This window comes from Oryx dammah, unplaced genomic scaffold, assembly GCF_014754425.2.
Source record: "Oryx dammah isolate SB20612 unplaced genomic scaffold, SCBI_Odam_1.1 HiC_scaffold_29, whole genome shotgun sequence".
Taxonomy (NCBI): domain Eukaryota; kingdom Metazoa; phylum Chordata; class Mammalia; order Artiodactyla; family Bovidae; genus Oryx; species Oryx dammah.
Genome location: NW_024070213.1, coordinates 32,313,079 through 32,335,969, shown reverse-complemented (window position 1 = coordinate 32,335,969; position 22,891 = coordinate 32,313,079). Strand labels below are relative to the sequence as shown.

Below are 22,891 nucleotides of genomic sequence, written 5' to 3'. Positions count from 1 at the left end.
GGAAGATATTTTATGTGGAAATTTAAAAAAATCTACAGGAAGGCAAAATCCAATAGAATAGCCACACAAACACACATGTGTGTGTGTGTGTGTGTGTGTGTGTGTGTATTAGGAAATAAACAGTTGTAAAAAGGTTGGCTTGATAGTTTTGGCCCAAAGTGTCAAAATAAATGTGTCATGTAGCTGCAGATATTGTATCTTCCCCATAGATGGACTGTAGTGCCCAAACTGGATGCTAAAGTACCAGGGTGCTGTAGCTAATTCACAGGGCACAGAGGATGTTTTAAAATTTCAAGGAAAATACAGAGGCATCTCTAAAACACTACATAAAAGGCATGAGTTGTTTGGAACTTGTTACTTAATAAAATGGAGCAGTTGGACATTTCTTTTGTCCTAAGGGTGCCATGAAAGAATTATTGAGCCATGGATGATGCCTGAATCTAAGACATTTAGGAACTTATGGCCTGTAATATATTCATTTTAAACATTATAACTTTTTAACTTGATAGTTATTCTTGTTGACCTATCACATTACAACCACAGAATAGAATGTTGTAACAAAATTTACTTTGCACTTATAGGGATATGTGTAGTATCATACAAATAAAGAATTGATTCGCTGCATCATGCTACTTTGATTGGCCTTGTGCAAGTTATTGAGCTTCAATTTCCTGACCTAAAATGGATTAATCAAATTAATTAATTAAAATGGATTAATAACACCTATTTTACTGAATTGTTATGGAGATTGAATAAGATTATATATGCAAGAGTGCCTCCCATTGTGTCGATCTCATTAGGTTACTTAAAAATGCTAAATACTGAGCATAATACCAGCAAAAACTGTCTCCCCCCATCAAAATAATATTATAGACCCACATCCAGCAGTTAATGACATTTCATGTTCCACCTATATAGGATCAAATTCATTCTGCCACACCTGAATGATGTTTCCTCTGACTAGGAAAGTATTATTGTTTAGAGAAAAAATATTATAGTGCTGATAGAAACATTCATCTCATAGACACAATCTTAACCCTAACTGTTTTAATTATAATCACCAAGTTTTAAACTTTTTATCATTTTCCACTCACCTATTAGAGCTCAGGTTGGAAAAGATCATGTGATTTTTAAAAAATGTATTTAGTCATTGTTTTGGTTGTTTGAAACTAGAAATATATTCACATATTCATTCTGCATTTTAACACATTGATTAATTTTTCAGAAATGTGCTAAATAAAATAGCTGTATAAAGTTACTGATTGAAATATTTAATTGCCTTCTGAGATTAGCTTAAATAAATGGAAGTCAATGAGTCAAGCTTAATAAACTTAAAATATGCCGTATTTACTCTTCATCAGTGTTTTTCTGAACAATATTTCCGCTTCCAATAAAAAAGGAAACTCTCAGTTAATTAGTTCCTCATATTCCACGATAAAATTAATGTTTAGGAGTTAAATACCATAAACTTCCTCAGGCACATTTGCTGATGTGTTCCTGTTTTTAGTTAATGTCACATGTTTCATTGTTTAATGGGGGTATCATGTGGGTTTCATTATATCTCTCTAGTGCAGAGGGTCCATGTGTCTGGCATTTTAGGAGACTGCATGCTAATTTCTGATTTAACTGTGTCAACTGTATCAGCTGACATATAGGTCATTGACAATCAGTGCTGAAACAATCACCAAATCACAAGCTAAAACCATTGACATGGTATGCTTTTATTGAACTGAGAAAATAGGAAACATGTGTTGTCAGGATCACATACTGTAGATTCTTTGTAAATAAGCAGAGAGAAGATGTAATCATATCTTCAGGCTTCTGTGTGTGTCAGAATTATTGTGACCAGCTCTTCCTCTTCCCTTGCCTCCCCTGCCCAAATCTTAGAAATCAATGACAGTGGGCAAACATAACTCAGTTTTAAGCTTTGTAAATATTTATTTTTGTAAAGAAGAGTTTTGTAACTAAAGAGTCAATCAATTAAGTTCTCATGTTAGATTGGTGGCATTAAAATATGAAATGATTAAAAAGTAAAAAGAACTGAATACAGAAACTATGTGGTGACAGCCATCTTCCAGTTCCCATGAATTAGATGTTTCTAGGTCAATAAAATAGTTGTTTTCCTTTTTGCCAAATAATGGAGTTTACAATATTCATCACTGAGAAAAGAGATATATATATATATATTTATTGTGACAGTGTCATAACTTAGTATGGAAATGATTGTTTACATACAGAGAGACATATTAATGCTAAGCAGTATATCTCTGTGAAGTATTAACTGTGCTATATTAATAACCAGTATTTGGTCCAGTCTCCCCACCGCCCCCCACCACACACAAGTGGCTGCTACTGCTAATTCGCTTCAGTTGTGTCTGACTCTGTGTGACCCCATAGATGGCAGCCCATCAGGCTCCCTGTCCCTGGGATTCTCCAGGCAAGAACACTGGAGTGGGTTGCCATTTCCTTCTCCAATGTATGAAAGTAAAAAATGAAAGTGAAGTCATTCAGTCGTATCCAACTCTTAGCGACCCCGTGGACTGCAGCCTACCAGGCTCCTCTGTCCATGGGATTTCCAGGCAAGAGTACTGGAGTGGGGTCCCATCGCCTTCTCCAACCACACACACTATCACCACCAAAACACACACATACCAGCAAACAAACAAAAAAAAACCCACAATAGCCCTTTCTTTGATAAATTCTTCAGATTTCATTAGACTAAAACTATAATCTTTTAATCCATCTTGTTTGCTTTTTAACAGTTAAGAACATTAAGAATGCCTTCAGTTAAAATATGAACTGATTCAGCTCAGTGTTTTCTTTTTGACATGATTCTCGTTCCTGGTACCATAGTAGTTCAGATTGGCTAGTGACACTGTGTTTCAGCCAAGAGGCCTCAAAATGTATTACCTTATGAATTTGTATCCTAGCCCTCAGAATTCCAGATTTGTATTACAGTTGCCACAGCAAACATGGAATCTCATCTTAGTAGTAAGCTCACACTAAGGTCATCAAACTGTATAAGCCCAGTATAAGTGTAAGCCCAGAGGAGCAATATATTATCTGAATAGATGTAACTGTAAACACGGTAAGATAGTATCTTGTTTGTAACTCTAAGATAGAGATCTGTTTTCCATGAGAACTGAACAAGTCATGCTCCTGGAGCATCATGAGAATCAGATCCTGTATTAGGTTTAACTATACTATAACAGGGCTTCCCTGGTAGCTCAGAGGTTAAAGCGTCTGCCTGCAATACAGGAGACCCGGGTTCGATCTCTGCGTTGGGAAGATCCCCTGGAGAAGGAAATGGCAACCCACTCCAGTATTCTTGCCTGGAGAATCCCATGAACGGAGGAGCCTGGTGGGCTACAGTCCACGGGGTCACAGAGTCAGACACGACTGCACAACTTCACTTCATACTATAACAAGCAGAAACAATACTAGCTTAAATGTGGAAAAACAATATTTTTTACTCATGTAACAATTCAAGTCTTGTTGATGTGGTAGCTCCATGGTATCAGGTCCTTCCTTGTTCTCTACTTTATCGTATGGCTTTCCACAATCTGTGATTCCCATCTCATGGCCTTAGGTACCTTCTCCAGCTTCTGTGACCCAATTCCAGCCAGTGCAAAGGGTGGAAGCTGGGAGAACTACACAACATTTTGAACAGTACTATTTCACTAATAATTTTTTCTGCTTTATGTTCATAGAACATATTTAAACTTTTCTTGATCCTATTAGTATAGTCTCCTCATAACAACCCTTCACACTTATTCAGATTTATTAAAGATAGCATTTGCTGTCTGTACAAATATCAAATAATGTAGAAGTATATTAAACAGAAGCTAAAAGTTACTTGCCTGTGCAAATATAACCAAAAAAAATCATGGCCATCTTTCTTCCATACAGTAACTAAAAGTTATCTGCCTACACTGATACCTTCCTGTCTATAACCCCAATCTGCAGAGGTGATCACTGTTAAGTTTGGTACCTATTTTTCCAGAACTATATACACATATACTATATACACTAATGCATATATACTCATGCATAAATATGTATTTATTTATATGCAGGAGTGAGGATATCTGTGTATTATAATATATACTATGTAACATATATATGTATATATATACCTCATGTGTGATATGTACTATATAATATATAATATATGGGAGGATAAATGTTTCTGCTATATTCTACTTATAACAGAAAATCGTGGCCATCTTTCTTCCATACTTTCAGACTTAAATTGTTCTGCATCATGTTTCATTAAACTGAATAAACTATATTTTATGTTCCTAAGCAATTAACATTTAAGTTTGTCTATAGTACTTCACAGTTTTAGACAACACTACAATAAACACTTTTGTGTGCACATATTTGCCCCAAATGTATTATTCCTGTAATCAGTTCCATGACCAGAATATGGTGTTTTTCTTCAATATATATATATATATTTTTTCCTTTTGAACATTTTTCACCTGAGAGATTATCTCTAAATTCTAATGCTCTCTGAGTTGGTTAATGGAGGATTTAAAACTTTAAAAATTGACTAATCTGAATTAAGCTATGAATAAGCATGAGTGAGACTTCTAATCTGAAACTGTTAATTGTCTCAATTAAATAAATTCTGTCAGAAAAAAAATTATGCAAGGTGTCAAAAGATGTTGGTGGTCGCAATCCCATTTCATATTATTCTGTGCCCTTGTGCAAGTTGTTTTCCTCTTTGTACCTTAGCTTGTCATCTTTAAGGTAGCTCCAGTGATGTCTGCCCTACTCATTTCATAAGGAGATCGTAAACGTTAGATAGGGCAAATCTATGCATTTCTAAACAAGTTAAATTATTCTATAATGTATCACTACTTTCTTCTTTGGAATAAAAGCTATAAGAAACCTAGTTCAGTTCAGTTCAGTCACTCAGTCTTGTCCGACTCTTTGTGACCCCATGAACAGCAGCACGCCAGGCCTCCCTGTCCATAACCAACTCCCAGAGTCCATCCAAACCCATATCCATTGGGTCGGTGATGCCATCCAACCATCTCATCCTCTGTCACCCCCTTCTCCTCCTGCCCTCAATCTTTCCCAGCATCACAGTCTTTTCAAATGAGTCAGCTCTTTGCATCAAGTGGCCAAAGTACTGGAGTTTCAGCTTCAACATCAGTCCTTCTGATGAATACCCAGGACTGATCTCCTTTAGGATGGACTGGTTGTATCTCCTTGTAATCCAAGGACTTTCAAGAGTCTTCTTCAACACTGAAGTTCAAAAGCATAAATTCTTCTGCGCTCAGCTTTCTTTATAGTCCAACTGTCACATCCATACATGACTACCGGAAAAACCATAGTATTGACCAGAGGGGGAACCTTTGTTGACAAAGTAACGTCTCTGCTTTAAATATGATGTCTAGGTTGGTCATAACTTTCCTTCCAAGGAGTAAGTGTCTTTTAATTTCATGGCTGCAATCACCATCTGCAGTTATTTGGGAGCCCAAAAATATAAAGTCAGGCACTGTTTCCACTGTTTCCCCATCTATTTGCCATGACATGATGGGACCGGATGCCATGATCTTCGTTTTCTGAAAGTTGAACTTTAAGCCAACTTTTTGACTCTCCTCTTTAACTTTCATCAAGAGGCTTTTTAGTTCCTCTTCACTTTCTGCCATAAGCATGGTGTCATCTGCATATCTGAGGTTATTGATATTTCTCCTGGCAATCTTGATTCCAGCTTGTGTTTCTTCCAGTCCAGCGTTTCTCATTATGTGCTCTGCATATAAGTTGAATAAGCAGGGTGATAATACAGCCTGACGTACTCCTTTTCCTGTTTGGAACCAGTTTGTTGTTCCATGGATGTGCGAGTTGGACCATAAAGAAGACTGAGCATCGAAGAATTGATGTTGTTGAACTGAGGTGTTGGAGGAGACTCTCGAAGGTCCCTTAGACTGCAAGGAGATCCAACAAGTCCATCCTAAAGGATATCAGGCCTGAATATTCATTGGAAGGACTGATGCTGAAGGTGAAGCGGCAATACTTTGGTCACCTGATGCAAAGAACTGACTCACTGGAAAAGACCCTGATGCTGGAAAAGATTGAGGAGAAGGGGGTGACAGAGGATGAGATAGTTGGATGGCATCATCGACTCAATGGACATGAGTTTGAGCAAGCTCTGGGAGTTGGTGATGGACAGGGAAGCCTGGTGGTGTGCAGTTCCATGGGTTCACAAAGTCGGACATGACTGAGTGACTGAACAAGAGCACAACAGTAAATATGATTATTAATTATTAAATGTACCAACCCATTTTCAAAATTCAGAATTTGATATGATGAAAAGGATTTCAGGAATTTACCTACTTTAGGTCACTCTACTTGCATTGTTGTTTTTTATTTTTTAGGCGGAGGAAAAATTTCATAACATTTCTAAATTTCCAGAGGTTTAAAATTTACCATTCTTGGTGAGATCTGTAGGCCAGGAGTTATCACAAGTATCTATTCCATAGTTTTATTATTAGAGTGGTTTAGGAAGCTTCCTGTTCTCAACTTGTAGACTCTGGATACACTGCACAAGGAAGGATGTCTGTCATCAAAGGTATCTAAAAATGAAGTGCTTTTTTAAAAATGAAATACTTGCTAAGCCATCATGTTCAAAGTGGAAAGTAAAAGAGAAATAGCATTTGAGTTGGTCTTTATATATATAGCATATATATTTACTTACTTATTTTTATTCTTGCCTGCTGCATGCAGGCTTTCTCTAGTTGCAGAGAGTGGAAGCTACTCTTGGTTGCAGTGTGCAGGTTTCTGATTGCAATGGCTTCTCTTGCTTTGGAGCACAGGCTTTAGGTGCAAGGGCTTCACAAGTTGTGGTGCAAGTCTTAGTTGCTCTGAGGTATGTGGGATCCTCCTGACCCAGGGATCAAACCCATGCCCCCTGCATTGGTCAGCGAATTCTTAACCACTGGACCACCAGGGAAGTCCCTTGAATTGATCTTAAGTGACTGGTATGCATGCCTCTCTTCCAAATCCCTACTTTTCTAATGCATTCATCATTTTGGATGCTTTTCTCTGTGCCATTCATTTCTTCAAAATACACAGAGGCAAAAAGTAGACAGCACTGTCATATAGATGCACATATAGAAGCAGTTCCTTAATTAATGATTCTCTTTGTACAGCTTAAAATGAGTTGCTATGTAATACTTAAACGATGCCTTGGTTGAAATGGTGGAATACAGAAGGAAAAGGATACTTGTTTGATTCACTGTCACCTTTTCAGGGATACTCAGATTTCTTAGATAACTAATCCAGGAATTTTCATTGGTACTAGAATTCATTAGATTTATGGGGAAAAGGTGAGGGAAAAATGCAATAATTTTTATATGCAGAAATGTCTTCCCATTTTAAAACATGTTTCTTGAAGAGTTTATAAATTAATCTGTTACTAAACTAGCCAACTAGGTTAACTATTAAATTAATTAGGGTAAAGTTTTCCTTTACAGTGCTACATTAGGAAGACAAAAAAATTTAAAAAGTCTCTTACTGAAAAAACTTTAGTTTATGACAAAGCAGTTAAGAACTAATGCTCACCTAAAGATAGCTTCTTTTTAAATAGTCAAGCAAGATAATTTATTAATTCTACTTTCTCAAATAAAATTCTTATGAAATATTTATATTTGCAACTTATGAGTTAATACAAAATATTAGCATTTTTCATAAAAGATTTCAAATATAAAAGTCATATTATACTATTCCAGCAAAGCTAGAAAGGCTTTACAGACTTTCTGCATTTAGAAGCCCTTTCACCTTGATTGTGCCATTGTGCTCAGTCATATCCAACTCTTGGCAACCCCATGGACTGTAGCCCACCAGACTCCTCTGTCTATGGAATTTTCCAGGCAAGAATACCGGAGTGAGTAGCCATTTCCTCCCCCAGGGAGTCTTCTCAACGCAGGGATCAAACCCGCATCTCCTTTAGCTCCTGCGATGGCAAGCAGATTCTTTACCACTGAGCCACTGGGAAGTGACGTGATTGGAAACAGTCACTATGATGGAGGATTTTGTTTTTATCACCTGTTTTCATATAAAACATCTTTTTAAAAAGTTGTGCTACATATACACAATGGAATATTCAGTTCAGTTCAGTTCAGTCACTCAGTCGTGTCCGTGTCTTTGCGACCCCATGAATCGCAGCACGCCGAGCCTCCCTGTCCATCACTAACTCCCGGAGTTCACTCAGATTCACGTTCATCAAGTCCGTGATGCCATCCAGCCATCTCATCCTCTGTCGTCCCCTTCTCCTCCTGCCCCCAATCCCTCCCAGCATCAGACTCTTTTCCAATGAGTCAACTCTTTGCATGAAGTGGCCAAAGTACTGGAGTTTCAGCTTCAGCATCATTCCTTCCAAAGAAATCCCAGGGCTGATCTCCTTCAGAATGGACTGGTTGGATCTCCTTGCAGTCCAAAGGACTCTCAAGAGTCTTCTCCAACACCACAGTTCAAAAGCATCAATTCTTCGGCACTCAGCCTTCTTCACAGTCCAACTCTCACATCCATACATGACTACTGGAAAAACCATAGCCTTGACTAGATGGACATTAGTCAGCAAAGTAATGTCTCTGCTTTTGAATATGCTATCTAGGTTGGTCATAACTTTTCTTCCAAGGAGTAAGTGTCTTTTAATTTCATGGCTGCAATCACCATCTGCAGTGATTTTGGAGCCCAAAAAAATAAAGTCTGCCACTGTTTCCACTGTTTCCCCATCTATTTCCCATGAAGTGATGGGACCAGATGCCATGATCTTCGTTTTCTGAATGTTGAGCTTTAAGCCAACTTTTTCATTCTCTACTTTCACTTTCATCAAGAGGCTTTTTAGTTCCTCTTCACTTTCTGCCATAAGGGTGGTGTCATCTGCATATCTGAGGTGATTGATATTTCTCCCAGCAATCTTGCTTCCAGCTTGTGTTTCTTCCAGTCCAGCGTTTCTCATGATGTACTCTGCATATAAGTTAAATAAGCAGGGTGACAATATACAGCCTTGACATACTCCTTTTATTACTCAGCCATAAAAAGGAATGCATTTGAGTCAGTTCTAATAAAGTGGATGAACCCAGAACCTACTATACAGCGTGAAGTTAAGTCATAAAGAGAAAGATAAATATCATATTCTAATGGATATATATGTAATCTAGAAGAATGGTACTGAGGAATTTATTTAAAGGTCAGCAGTGGAGAAAGAGACATAGAGAATAGACTTATGGACATGGGGAGAGGGGAGGAGAGGGTGAGATGTGTGGGGAGAGTAACATGGAAACTTACATTACCATAAGTAAAATAGATAGCCAACAAGAATTTGTTGTATGGCTGAAGAAACTGAAACAGGGGCTCTGTATCAACCTAGGTGGATGGGACGGGGAGGGAGACGGGAGGCAGGTTCAAAAGGGAGGGTATATATGTATACCTATGGCTGATTCATGTTGAGGTTTGACAGGAAACAGCAAAATTCTGTAAAACAATTATCCTGCAATAAAAAATAAATTAATTTAAAAAAAGCAAATCATCTTTTCTAGTAGATACCTTGACCATATTCAGGTACTTTAATGTTAAGCATCATAATAGTGGGTTCTTATTCATGATCAGAAATTTATATTATTGACTTTTAATATCCAAGGGGATATGAAAATATACAAAAGAGATAAAATTATGGAATGTTAGAAAAGAATGGTTTGATGTGTGAAAAAATGTTACAAAAGATTATTTGACTACCTCCTTCGAGTCCTTATTTCTTCATATCCTAAACTCTAGGCTTCTTTTTCTGCCTTAATTTTCTATCCTTCCTTGTATCAGTGGCAGCAGATCTAAAACACCAATATTGCTTGTGTTACACCCTGTATAAAAAACTTATTTGTTCTTTATTTGTATAATCATTTGCTTACAAACTATTTCTTCTGTTAAGCCTTAAGCTTTTGAGGAAGAGTTGTCATCTGTGTCTGAAATTTGTTAATTTCTTAATTAAATAAAATATTGCTTCATATATTCAGTCCATAAACATTTTATAGCCTTAAATGGTCAAGGCACTATGCTAGAAACTGGGAATTTAAGATTAAATAGACGTAATTCTGCCTTAGGAGGCTAACAGTCTGGTTAGGGAGAGTGAGATATAAACAGATGTGATATAATAGAGCTATGCATAGAATTTTAACAAAAGTGAGTGGAAAGGGAATGAATTCAAATCTAAGCTTAGTAGAAGGTGTCAGGGAAGGCTTCTTGGGGTGGGGGTCCCTAAAGGATCATGCCTAAAGTCAAATCCTAAAGGGCAACTAAGCAAATGAAGTTTTTGGAATGAAAGGATAAAGAAACAACATTCCTGGTAGGAAAAAAAAAAATTCAGCCTAGATAAAGGCTGGAAAATGCAAGATGAATTAGAGTATACATGGACCTTTAAGCAGTTTGGTGTTGAGAGTGAGCTTTAAGGTAAAAAATGACAAGTGAATTGTTTGAGGACATAAGAGGAGACAAATTCAAGGAAGTATTTATAGACCTTCTATGTTGGCTGAAAGTGTTAGTCACTCAGTCGTGTCCAACTCTTTGCTACCCCATGGACTGTAGCCTGCCAGTCTCCTTTGTCCAGGGAATTCTCCAGGCAAGAATACTGGAGTGGGTAGCTATTCCCTTCTCCAGGGGACCTTCCTGACCCAAGGATCAAACCCAGGTCTCCTGCATTATAGGCAGATTCTTTACCATCTGAGCCACCAGGGAAGCCCCAAGCAGCTAAGGCACTTCTTTCGAGCCAGAATCAAACCAGCAACCTAGGGATGTCCACATTCATGAAGTCTATAGGCCTCTGCTTTACCAGTTGAGCCATCAAAGGGTCCACTATGCTGCAGGAACTGGAAAATCATTTAAGGGCTAAAAATCAGGGTTGAGGTCATACTGGCATTTAACCATCAATCCATTCATTCATTTATTGATTTCATCCATGTCAAGATATACTTTTCTTGTTTACTTTTGAACTGTTTGTTAGTGCTTAACACACAGTATGTACCTAGTAAGTATTTTTTACCGTTTAAGTACAACCAATGAATACTTACTGTGTACCCGTAATTAGTGCCTCTGGAAGCTGAGTAGAGAATTCATTTCTTTAGCTGAATACTGAAGCTTGGGAACCTGATTGGTAGGTTTTCCAGCAGTAAGAAATGAAAACCTAGGAGTTAAAAAAATACAGTTTGTAAGTGACCAGCCATGAAGGATTAAAGGAAGGGAAAGATCTAGGATACTTCGTATGTACAGCATAGGTAACTGAGTGTCACCAAAATTAATAAAAATACCGGGAGTAAAAGTTAGTCCTGCAAGAAGGGTGATTAATTAAATTAACTGTGAAGATTGAACTTCCTATGGGACAGATGGTGGGGGTCAAAGGAGTTGTCCAAAACAGGATGAGAAATATAGGCTAGAGTCATTGACTTAAAATAGTTTGTATAAGGTCCTTGGACCAAGAGATTGGATAAGATCATTCAGATAAGGGAAATCAAATGAGAAGAGCCAAGCACCAAGGATTAGACCCCAAGGAATATCAATTTTTAAGGAAGGAGTGAAGGGAGGTAGAACAGCCTATTGCAGAAATAATAAAGTCGGCGTGAACAGTGTATGAGGAAAACCAGAAAAGCACATTATAAGAAAAGTCAGAGAGTGTAGTGTAGTTTGAGAAGGAGGGAGTCATTAACAGTATCAGCTGTTACACAGCAGTGTTCATTGAAATTTGGCAAATCAAAGGTCATTATTTCCAGGAAAGTTTATGGATGGAGAATTAAATTGTAGTAGAAGGATTTAAGATTATCACTGAAGACAAGTTTCCAGCATATAGGCAAGTTAGATGAAAAGAAAGAAAGTAAATAAATGACTCCTTACTAAGGGATTTTGGAGTCTAGATAATTGGTTGTTTTTTAGAATAGGAGGTAATTGTGCATATGCTTAGGGACATGGTATGAATAGATTCTTACCTTGGCATTTGAGGTGCTTCACAGACTCTAAACAACCTTCTGAATATTTCTTGATACTGTATGTCATAGGTTCAACTGCTGCTGCTGCTGCTAAGTCGCTTCAGTCGTGTCCGACTCTGTGCGACCCCATAGACGGCAGCCCACCAGGCTCCCCTGTCCCTGGGATTCTCCAGGCAAGAACACTAGAGTGGGTTGCCATTTCCTTCTCCAATGCAGGAAAGTGAAAAGGGAAAGTGAAGTCGCTGAGTAGTATCCGACTCTTAGCGACCCCATGGACCGCAGCCCACCAGGCTCCTCCATCCGTGGGATTTTCCAGGCAAGAGTACTGGAGTGGGGTGCCATTGCCCTCTCTAAGGTTCAACTGCAGGCTAGTTCTTAAAGACATTTTATTCATTCATTTTTCTGATCCTTATTTTTAGGCTTAACCATTTATTCATTTAGCAAATATTTATCGAATATCTCAGCACTAAGCAGTGCAGTTTTAGACTTCTCTCCTGTTCCCTAGTTATTTTTTATTCAAAACCCAACTCAAGACCAGCCCCTCCTCTGATTCTTCCTTCAGTGATTTCAGCTCAAATAAATCCCTCTTTTCTTTGGTAGTTGCTGCCTTTCTTATTCATATAATTTTAATCTTGTGGCTTTGATTCACTTCACTTTCCATATTAATGGCTTATTTTGTAACTGAAAGGGTCATGAAGGCAAGTAGAACTGGATCTTTTATTACTTTGTAACCTATATACAATATCTGACACATGCTAACTGAATGAGCATTAAATGAATATATCTATTTTGAAAATTTAAATATATATTTGTATTATCCTCTATAAATGTGATACTTTTCTTACCACAATAGTAAGTACTATAGTACTTACTATCTGTGAGAGCCTGAACATTTATTTTTAATTTATAGAATGAGAACAATAATCTACCTTACTGAATTGTTCCAAAGATTAAATGAGATTTTATACACAGATCAGTAAATATATTCATTCATATATGGAGGGATTTATATATATATATATATGTAAAATATTTTAACAGTGCCAAAAGTCAACAAATATTAGTTGCCCACATTTCAAATCAGTGGGAGCATAATGAATAATTTATAATTGTTGTTGGAACAACTGATGTTGAAACACTTTGAGTAAAAAGGATTTTTTTCCTTAAACCACATCTGACAATAAAGTAATAAGCCCAAGTACAATATTTTTCTCCCCACTCCCTGTATCTCTTTTCTCCCATCAAACTGGCCATCAAATGTGTCTCCCCTATCGTATGTGTTCCTTCCTCTCTTTCTCTTATGATTAGTTTAGGCCATTATCATTTCCAGCTTGATTTACTGCAGTAGTTTTTAACATGTCTATTTGTCTCCAGCCTCTCCCTCTTCCAATCGATTCTATCCCTTGCCACAAAATTGATCTATCTAAAACACAAATCAGACTGTGTCACTTTCCTGCTTAAAACCTTTCAGCAACTTAAGGTTGCCTTCAAAGTAAAACATAAGACTCTGCAGGATGTGTTCTACCTGCTTCTTTAGCTGCAGAGCTTAACATTCCCTTTCTGCATCAGACACACTGAGACTATTGAAATACCCCTGGGGCTACACGGATAATGGCCATTGTTAACACTGTGCTATGGATAGCATGGGGCTCCTTCCAAGCAGAAGGAACCCACAAGTTCATCTGTTGGCCCAGAAAATGAAAGAAAGCGACTTCCTTCGAAAATTCCATCCCTAGTGTCCTTTTAGAATTGAGGGCAAGAGGTGAAGGGGGAGACAAAGGATGAGATGGCCTCATGGCATCATTGACTCAATGGACGTTCTTGTTGTTCAGTTGCTCAGTTATGTCCAACTGTTTGCGACCCCATGGACCACATACAGCACTTCCCTGTTCTTCACCATCTCCTGGAGTTTGCTCAAACTCATGTCCATTGAGTCAGTGATGCCTTCTAACCATCTCATCTTCTGTCGTCTCCATCTCCTCTTGCCTTCAATCTTTCCCAGCATCACGGTCTTTTCTAATGAGTCAGCTCTTTGCATCAGGTGCAATGGACATGAGTTTGAGCAGTGTCAGGGAGAGAGTGAAGGAGAGGGAAGCCTGGTGTCCTGCAGTTCATAGGGTCACAGAGAGGCAGATACAACTTAGTGACTGAACAACAAGTGTCCTTTTTAACTTCATCTTATTTTACGCTCCTATAGAACTCCCTCCACTGGGAAGTTAGAGTGGTAGGAGTGGGGGCTTTTAAGTATTAATCTGATAAGATGATTAATAAGAGCAATTCTGGTTGCTCTAAGTGGTGGAGGCTTATTGTGTGACTTTTCAGAAGACGTGGAAAGTAGGCGGTAAAAGGATCTTGAGAGATAATTTGTGGTGAAGTGCCATTTTTTGAAATAGTTTAACAAATAACCTTCCTCAATGCTCTTTCCAGGTTAATCTACCCTACCTTCTTCTTTTTGGGAAGTTTCCAGAATGCCTTTTGCACTGTTCTACTTTTCTCATTGTATCCCTGGATTGGTTTACATGTTCATTTCTGTAACTTTTTTTAGGAACTCTTCTAGGGCAGAGATTGTGTGCGTGTGTGTGTGTGTGTTTGCATTTGTGTATATGTTTTAATTTTTATAATGCCACAGACTTTCCAGATCATTTATATTAGTTCAGTGGATGAAAGGGTTTGTGAAAGTGACCTTGAGCAAAAACATGCTTGCTTTTGACAATCTTGTTGTTATTCAATCACCAAGTAATATTCAACTTTTTTGTGACTGCACAGACTATAGCCTGCCAGGCTCCTCTGTCCATGGGATTACCCAGACAAGGATACTGAAGTGGGTTGCTATTTCCATCTGCAAGGGATCTTCCCAATCCAGAAGTCAAACCTGAGTCTCCTTCATTGGCAGGTGGATTCTTTACCACTGAGCCACCGTGGAAGCCCTTTGACAGTCTTCCTAACCTAAATAACTTTGTTGTTTTTCGTACTCTTTATATAGAAAAAAAAAAAAGTCTCTTCAATAGTATCACTGGAAAGAACTATTTTCTAAATATTCATTACTTTTTACTACTAACATACATAATATGATTTCTGAGGGGTTGTTGGGTTTTTTACTATTAGATATATCATTTATATCAATAGATACTCTAAGCTAGATTGTATTTTGGAAACTATTGATTAACATGCCTCAGTGTATTTTTCCACTTTTTGAAAAATTTTAGTTTTGAGCTAGAATTTTCCATACTTGGCTTAAAAGAAGACACAAGTTTGGAAAGGCTTAAGGAAAAACTATTCAAATGGTTAAAATCCTAGGAAAGACTAGAAGAAATTACTTTAGGTGAAAGTCAATTTGAATAACTTACACATGGTTAAACTTTAAAAGTCAGAATTTTCCATTATCCAATTTTTTTACTAAGTAAGTATCTCATGAGGTATTTACAAAACAAACCAGTTGTAACATTTTTAGTGCAGTTTATAAAGAGATGGCATAAATAGATGACAGTATTTATTTCTGTAAAAGATATTTTTTCCCCAGCAGTTTCTGAATTTCTCTTTCCCCATTAAGAACTACTCTTGACCTTGTGTTGAAGTCTTATAGATTATGTGTCCACTTCAGAACACTGACACGTGCATATAATACATTTTGAATCTCCTTAATTGAGTTAAATTGTTATATTGGCCTTTTTCACATTTATGGTGTTTGTATTTATTTTGTAACTGGGGCAGATTTCAATCAAACTAGTTCTTAATGTTTTCGGTCTGAAACAGTGATAATAAAGTACATGTGCTTCAGGTTATATATGTTAGTATGTTGAATGAAGATAGCTGCATTAATATGGTGGCTTAGACACAAACCTTTTGAAATTAGTTGACATCTTATTTTTGATCTTATGTTTATCTTGAAACTGTGTGTGATTACAGGTATATAAGGGCAACAGTACTCTTTTTAATTATTGCTGCCAGTTTTTTTTTATTTTTCCAATTCACTTTAACATCAACTACATTGATATGAAGTTGCTTATGGCAAACATATTATTTAGTTTGCTAAGGCTGCCATAGTAAAATAAAGCAAATTAGTTGGTTTATACAACAGAAGTTTATTTTCTGACAGTTCTGAAAGCTCAAAATGCAAGATCAAGTTATCAACAGTATGGATTTCATTCTGAGGCCTCTTTTCTTCATTTTTAGATGGTTGTCTTCTCCCTCTATCTGCACATACTTATCCTTCCTTCTGTGTTGCTCGTGTCCTGATCTCTTTCTATAAAGACACCAATCATATTGGATTAGAGCCTACTCATATGACCTTGTTTTATCCTAATTACCTCTTAAAAGACATATCTCCAAATACAGTTACATTCTGATATACTGGAGGTTAGGACTTTAACATATAAAGTTTGAGGGGACACAATTCAGCTCATAACACACACATACATTATTTAGCTTGCATGTCTATATGTATGTTTACACATTAATACATGTATAATATGGCATATGAATAACATTATAGTTATGTACATATATGTGCATATTCAAAAGAAAGATAGCCATATTCATTTCATTACTATATATTCATGGATGTAGGAAATGAATAATAAGATTCTAATATGCATGTTCATTTTTAAATGTTATGGAATAGTGTAGATTTTAACTAATGTGTTTAAATTAGCAGGCAATACTCAATTTGTTATTAAGAATTATATGCTAATAGTTGGAAAGTGCTCTAAACACCTATGTGTGTATTTGCTATCAACCCAAATTTATGCATAAATCTGTATCCCTAGGTTAGAATTTGGAGTCATCTTTAAGATCTTCTGTTACTTAACTCCTTTAATTAAACTTGTTAAAACTTCATTTCATATCCATTGCCTTTTTGTAGCCAAATATCTTCCAGTCCGGATTATGAAAAGTTTCCCAGATCCCTGCTTTCTGTCTCTTTTCCTTTTATTCTGTAAGCTGTGAATTAAACTGGTTTTCTCTCCATTCCTCCAGCATATCACACCCATGCTATGATACATTTCACCCTTCCTAAAACATCTCCCCGCACACCTGCAAATCTTCAAGGCCACACTCACTCTTATTTTCACCTTTTATTCTTTAAATATTGAAACCTAGAATTAGTTCTCCCTTAAGTCCTATAGCACTGATGGTCAACTCAAATAAATTCTTTTCTAAGAGAGACTTAGAGTAAATAGATAGAGACAAATACGGTTTCTTTTGTTGGTTTTGTCTCCCATAAAAACCAGCAGAGTTCTAGTCATGTGGTAGATGATGTAAGTGCTTATTAATTGATTTCAACAAGTAAATTATATAAAATGAATTATCACTCTGAAGAGCACCATAGCCTCTAAACTTTTGCTGTCATGACTTTTAACATTATAATCAATAAATAAGTAATATAAATGAATGGTACAATTTTAAGTATTTAAATAGTTCTAATAGTCATAATATTTGGAGTGGGTTGCCATTTCCTCCTCCAGGGGATCTTCCCGACCCAGGGATTGAACCTGGGTCTCTCGCATTCCAGGAAGATGCTTTAACCTCTGAGCCACCAGGGAAGACCAGTTTAAATAAATGCAGATGCAAATATCTAAACTTCCTTTATAAAGTCAGATATAGTATCTTCTGGATTAAATATTTAAAATTCCAAATGATAAGTAAAGCCTTGTCAAATAACATCAGTTGTCCTTTTTCCTGTATCACCATTTTCTTTTTTATGTACAATTTTTCTTATTAGTATATAAGTGTAGTATCATTTTTACAAATGGATACCTGTCTAGTAAAATTTTCTTTATCACATGTCCTCCAGTATCTATTACAAAGTATGTCACTGAAATTGTCTTGTTTTAGCACTTCTGCAGTGCATACAAATAGTCTGGAAATCTTGTTAAAATTTAAATTCTAATTCAGAAGGTTTATGCTTGCTACTTTAATAAATTCTCCCAAAGCTTAGTGGCTTAAAATAAACAATTGTTTGAACACAGCCATGTTCCAGCTGAGTCTTTCACATCCTTTCAAATCAAGGTGTTGGCCTGGGCTGCAGTCATCTCTAGGCTTGACTTGGGGAGAAATCCACTTTCAAGCTCCCTCCCTTGGTTGTTGTCAGGCCACCTCCTTTGCTTGCTGTTGGCTGGAAGACATCAGTCCTTTGCAGTGTGGTCCTCTCTATAGAACAGCTCCCAATATAGCTGCTTGCTGAGAAAAGGGATGGTGGGGGAGCAAGCAAGACTGAGCCAGAGTTTTTTTGTAACCTAGTATCAAAAGTAATATCACATCACTTCTGTGTATTCTGTTCATTAAAAGGTAGTTACTAGGCCCAGTCCATAAGGGGAGGGAATTGCGCAAGAACATGAATACCAGGAAGTAAGAGTCACTGAGGCTCCCATCTTAGAGGCTGCCTGCCACCTTAGATTTGGAGTACAGCCTGAAATTATGCTGGGCTTCCCCGGTGGCTCAGTGGTAAAGAATCTGCTCTCTGTACAGGAGTCACAGGAGACTCAGGTTCAATCCCTGGGTTGGAAAGATCCCCTGGAAGAGGGCATGGAGACCTATTCCAGTATTCTTGCCTGGAGAATCCCATAGAAGACGAGCCTGGTGCTGTACAGTCTATAAGGTTGCAAAGAGTCAGATGTGACCGAGCAACACAGCATGCACACGCATTAAAATTCGGCTAACAAACTCCTCCGTGATGCCAGTGCTGCTTTTGAGAACTTCACTTTGAAAAACAAGGATCTACATTTATTATATTCATTTCCTATCTTCTGTTCGTTCTCTATGGATCACACTCACTCCAGTTAGGCTTTCTTAACCCTTGCTCCATTGAAATTGCCCTTGTAGACATCTCCAATGACTTCTATATCACCAAGTCCAACATTTGAAAAAATTGATTATTCTTCCTGAAAATCTTGCTTTACTTGGCTTCTGGAACACCAACTTTACATCTCTTCTCTGTTTTTCTGCTAGTTACCTATCTTCCTAACTATAAATGTTAAGATATCCCATAATCCAATCTTTGGATCTCTTTTTTTAATCTGTAGTTAACACTTGACTGGTTATAGCTTAAATTCAAGATATATGCTGACCACTTTCAAATTTCTGTCTCCTATGTGGATTACTCCTCTAAAATCCTAACATGTTTATCAAGTTCCTCAATGAACACCTCTACATGGAGACTGATACTTATTTCAGGCTTGAAATGTCCAAAAGAGAACTCTTTATTCTTTCCCCTTCATTTTCCTCACAGATAGCCCCAACCTGGCAGTTTTGTTTATCAACTGTGTTTGCAAATCCAACAAATAGTTCCACTTCCTAATCAACTGTCCAGTGAAAAACCTGGGAAGAATCTTTGAGTCTTTTATAACTCTCATATGTAAACAATCATTAGGTCTTGTCAGTTTTGCTTCTTAAATACAGCTTGACCTTCTCCAGCATTCTTTATTCCAACATCACCACCCTAATCTGAACCATCATTATATATTATACAGAGTTCTGCATGTTTTTATTATTGATGACAGCTTCAAACCTCTAGCCCAGGGGGTTTTACTCAACCCATCTTTTTTCCATGTTCATGGTTTCTTTTTCCCAGTAAGACAAAATTTAGATTCTCTGTGTTGTTTGGTTCAGTTCAGTTTCGTCACTCAGTCGTGTCCGACTCTTTGCGACCCCATGAATTGCAGCACGCCAGGCCTCCCTGCCCATCAGCAACTCCCAGAGTTCACCCAAACTCACGTCCATCGAGTCTGTGATGCCATCTAGCCATCTCATCCTATGTCGTCCCCTTCTCCTCCTGCCCCCAATCTCTCCCAGCATCAGTCCTTCCAAAGAACACCCAGGGTTGATCTCCTTCAGAATGGACTGGTTGGATCTCCTTGCAGTCCAAGGGACTCTCAAGAGTCTTCTCCAACACCACAGTTCAAAAGCATCAATTCTTCGGCTCTCAGCCTTCTTCACAGTCCAACTCTCACATCCATACATGACTACTGGAAAAACCATAGCCTTGGCTAGACAGACCTTTTTTGGCAAAGTAATGTCTCTGCTTTTGAATATGCTATCTAGGTTGGTCATAACTTTCCTTCCAAGGAGTAAGTGTCTTTTAATTTCAGGGCTGTAATTACCATCTGCAGTGATTTTGGAGGCCTGAAAAATAAAGTCTGACACTGTTTCCACTGTTTCCCCATCTATTTCCCATGAAGTGATGGGACCAGATGTTATGATCTTCATTTTCTGAATGTTGAGCTTTAAGCCAACTTTTTCACTCTCCTCTTTCACTTTCATCAAGAGGCTCTTTAGTCCTTCTTCACTTTCTGCCATAAGGGTGGTGTCATCTGCATATCTGAGGTTATTGATATTTCTCCCAGCAGTCTTGATTCCAGCTTGTGCTTTTTCCAGCCCAGCGTTTCTCATGATGTACTCTGCATATAAGTTAAATAAGCAGAGTGACAATATACAGCCTTGACGTACTCCTTTTCCTGTTTGGAACCAGTCTGTTGTTCCATGTCCAGTTCTAACTGTTGCTTCCTGACCTGCATATAGGTTTCTCAAGAGGCAGTTCAGGTGATCTGGTATTCCCATCTCTTTCAGAATTTTCCACAGTTCATTGTGATCCACACAGTCAAAGGCTTTGGCGTAGTCAATAAAGCAGAAATAGTTGTTTTTCTGGAACTCTCTTACTTTTTCAGTGATCCTGCAGATGTTGGCAATTTGATCTCTGGTTCCTCTGCCTTTTCTAAAACCAGCTTGAACATCTGGAAGTTCACAGTTCATGTATTGCTGAAGCCTGGCTTGGAGAATTTTGAGCATTACTGTACTAGTGTGTGAGATGAGTGGAATTGCGGTAGTTTGAGCATTCTTTGGCGTTGCCTTTCTTTGGGATTAGAATGAAAACTGACCTTTTCCAGTCCTGTGGCTACTGCTGAGTTTTCCAAATTTGCTGGCATATTGAGTGAAGCATTTTCACAGCATCATCTTTCAGGATTTGAAACAGCTCAACTGGAATTCCATCACCTCCACTAGCTTTGTTCATAGTGATGTTTTATAAGGCCCCCTTGACTTCACATTCCAAGAAGTCTGGCTCTAGGTGAGTGATCACACCATCGTGATCATCTTGGTTGTGAAGATCTTTTTTGTACAGTTCCTCTGTGTGTATGTTTATATTGTACATAAATTCATACACAATCTGGCCTCTGATTCCCTCTCCAGTCCCAGTTATCTCTACTTCCCTGCCTGTAGTCTATACTTAAGCAGTTCAGGAACTTAGCTATGATATAACACTCCCATTTGACCTTGAGTCTTATTGAAAATTATTTTCCTTCCTGAATTGCTTCCCTTCTTTGCCTGGCTTGCTTTCACTTAATTCATGTTTCAGCTTAAACATGACTTCATCCTAGAGGGTGTCTTTGATCTTTTAGCCTGGGTTTGAGGTACCCACAGTACAGTCCATAGCATTGTATGCATAACTTTTACTTTGTTTTATACTAATTGAGTTATTCTTTGTCTTTTTCTCCCATTAATCTGTAAAACCACATCAGGGGAAATAAATTCAGGTATTTTGGAGCCTGAAACATCTAATTTTGGGGACTGTATTTAAAAATAAAAATATGGAAATTACATATATATATTTATATATATGATCTACATTATGGGCTTCCCTGGTGGCTCAGTGGGAAAGAATCAGCCCACAGTCCCTGTGTAGGGAAGACCCCCTGGAAGAGGGCACCGCAGTCCTCTCTAGAATTCTTACCTGGAGACTCCCATGGACAGAGGAGCCTGGAAGGCTGCAGTCCCTGGGGTTGCAAAGAGTCAGACACGACTCAAGTGACTGAGCACACACACGCATGGTCTACATTATATACATATATATATATACACAAAGTAAAGAAAAAATACTTCTTTATAAAAAGGATCACAACAAAGTGAAAAATTAAGGAAGCTGACAGATATGAAAACATATGACCCTGTGAACACACTGCTAGGAGCCCTTTCCAGAACCCAAAGCTTAAGCTTCATTAAATTTCCAGTAAATACACCTCTTGACATGAGTCTTCTTGAAAGCTCCATTTCTAGTGTCAACAGCAGTGTTTAACACAAATCAGGTACTCAATAAATATTTTTGAATGAATTATTAACTGAGTTATTTGCAGATATATTTCTATACATTTGACATTCAACAAGTTTTTCACAAATTATAGTTCTACAAAAAGCTTTATATATTAGAAAATTGTTCTTACAGTTATTATTTTCCATTTTGCTACAGTTGCATTTCAAATGACTAATAATGTGCATATCACCGGGCTTTGTGCAGATATCCGTTGTGCCTCTTTACTGAGTGGAAAAAAATTTTTATTTGCATCAAAAAATCTCCTATAATGTGTGTATATATGTATAGATGTTTGTGTATATCTGTGTTTTTATAGATCATCTGTATTAAAATTTTAATTTTTAATTGCTTAAATTTTTTAGTGTTTTAGGTATTCCCATAAACAGAAAGCCTTTGGGGAAAACCACCTATATACTTTTTCTTTTACAGTATATTTTTTAAACATTTGTCTCTGGAAATAAAGATAACTAGTACTTTACATAACTTTTAAAAATGCATCAGATTTTTTCTTTATATGAGTTTGTCCATGGAACATTATTTAAGAGGTTATTTGAATCAAGACAGTAACATAGCATTCAAAAGATAAGCTGCTTGGCCTAAATATTGAGAGTTTAGTTTGTTAAAGTAAAATTAAGTTTAGTTAAATTCTTTTTATAATAACATTTTAAATTTGCTGAGGACTTGGTGTGCTCATATCAAGATTATCAGGTGTGATGTGTGTGTGTGTGTGCATTGTGTGTGTGTGTGTGTGTGTGTGTTATAAAGTGCAGCCCTCTGATCAATGCGCACTTTTTCCTCCCATTTTCCTAAATACATCATGAAAAAAGGA

The 22,891-nt window shown here is 37.4% G+C and overlaps 1 protein-coding gene across 4 annotated transcripts in view; it reads left to right on the top strand.

The window, feature by feature from the left end:
* SOX5 (SRY-box transcription factor 5) overlaps positions 1 to 22,891 on the top strand; it is a 1,158,063-nt gene that overhangs the window by 1,004,175 nt on the left and 130,997 nt on the right. The gene's annotated exons all lie outside the window — the stretch shown is intronic.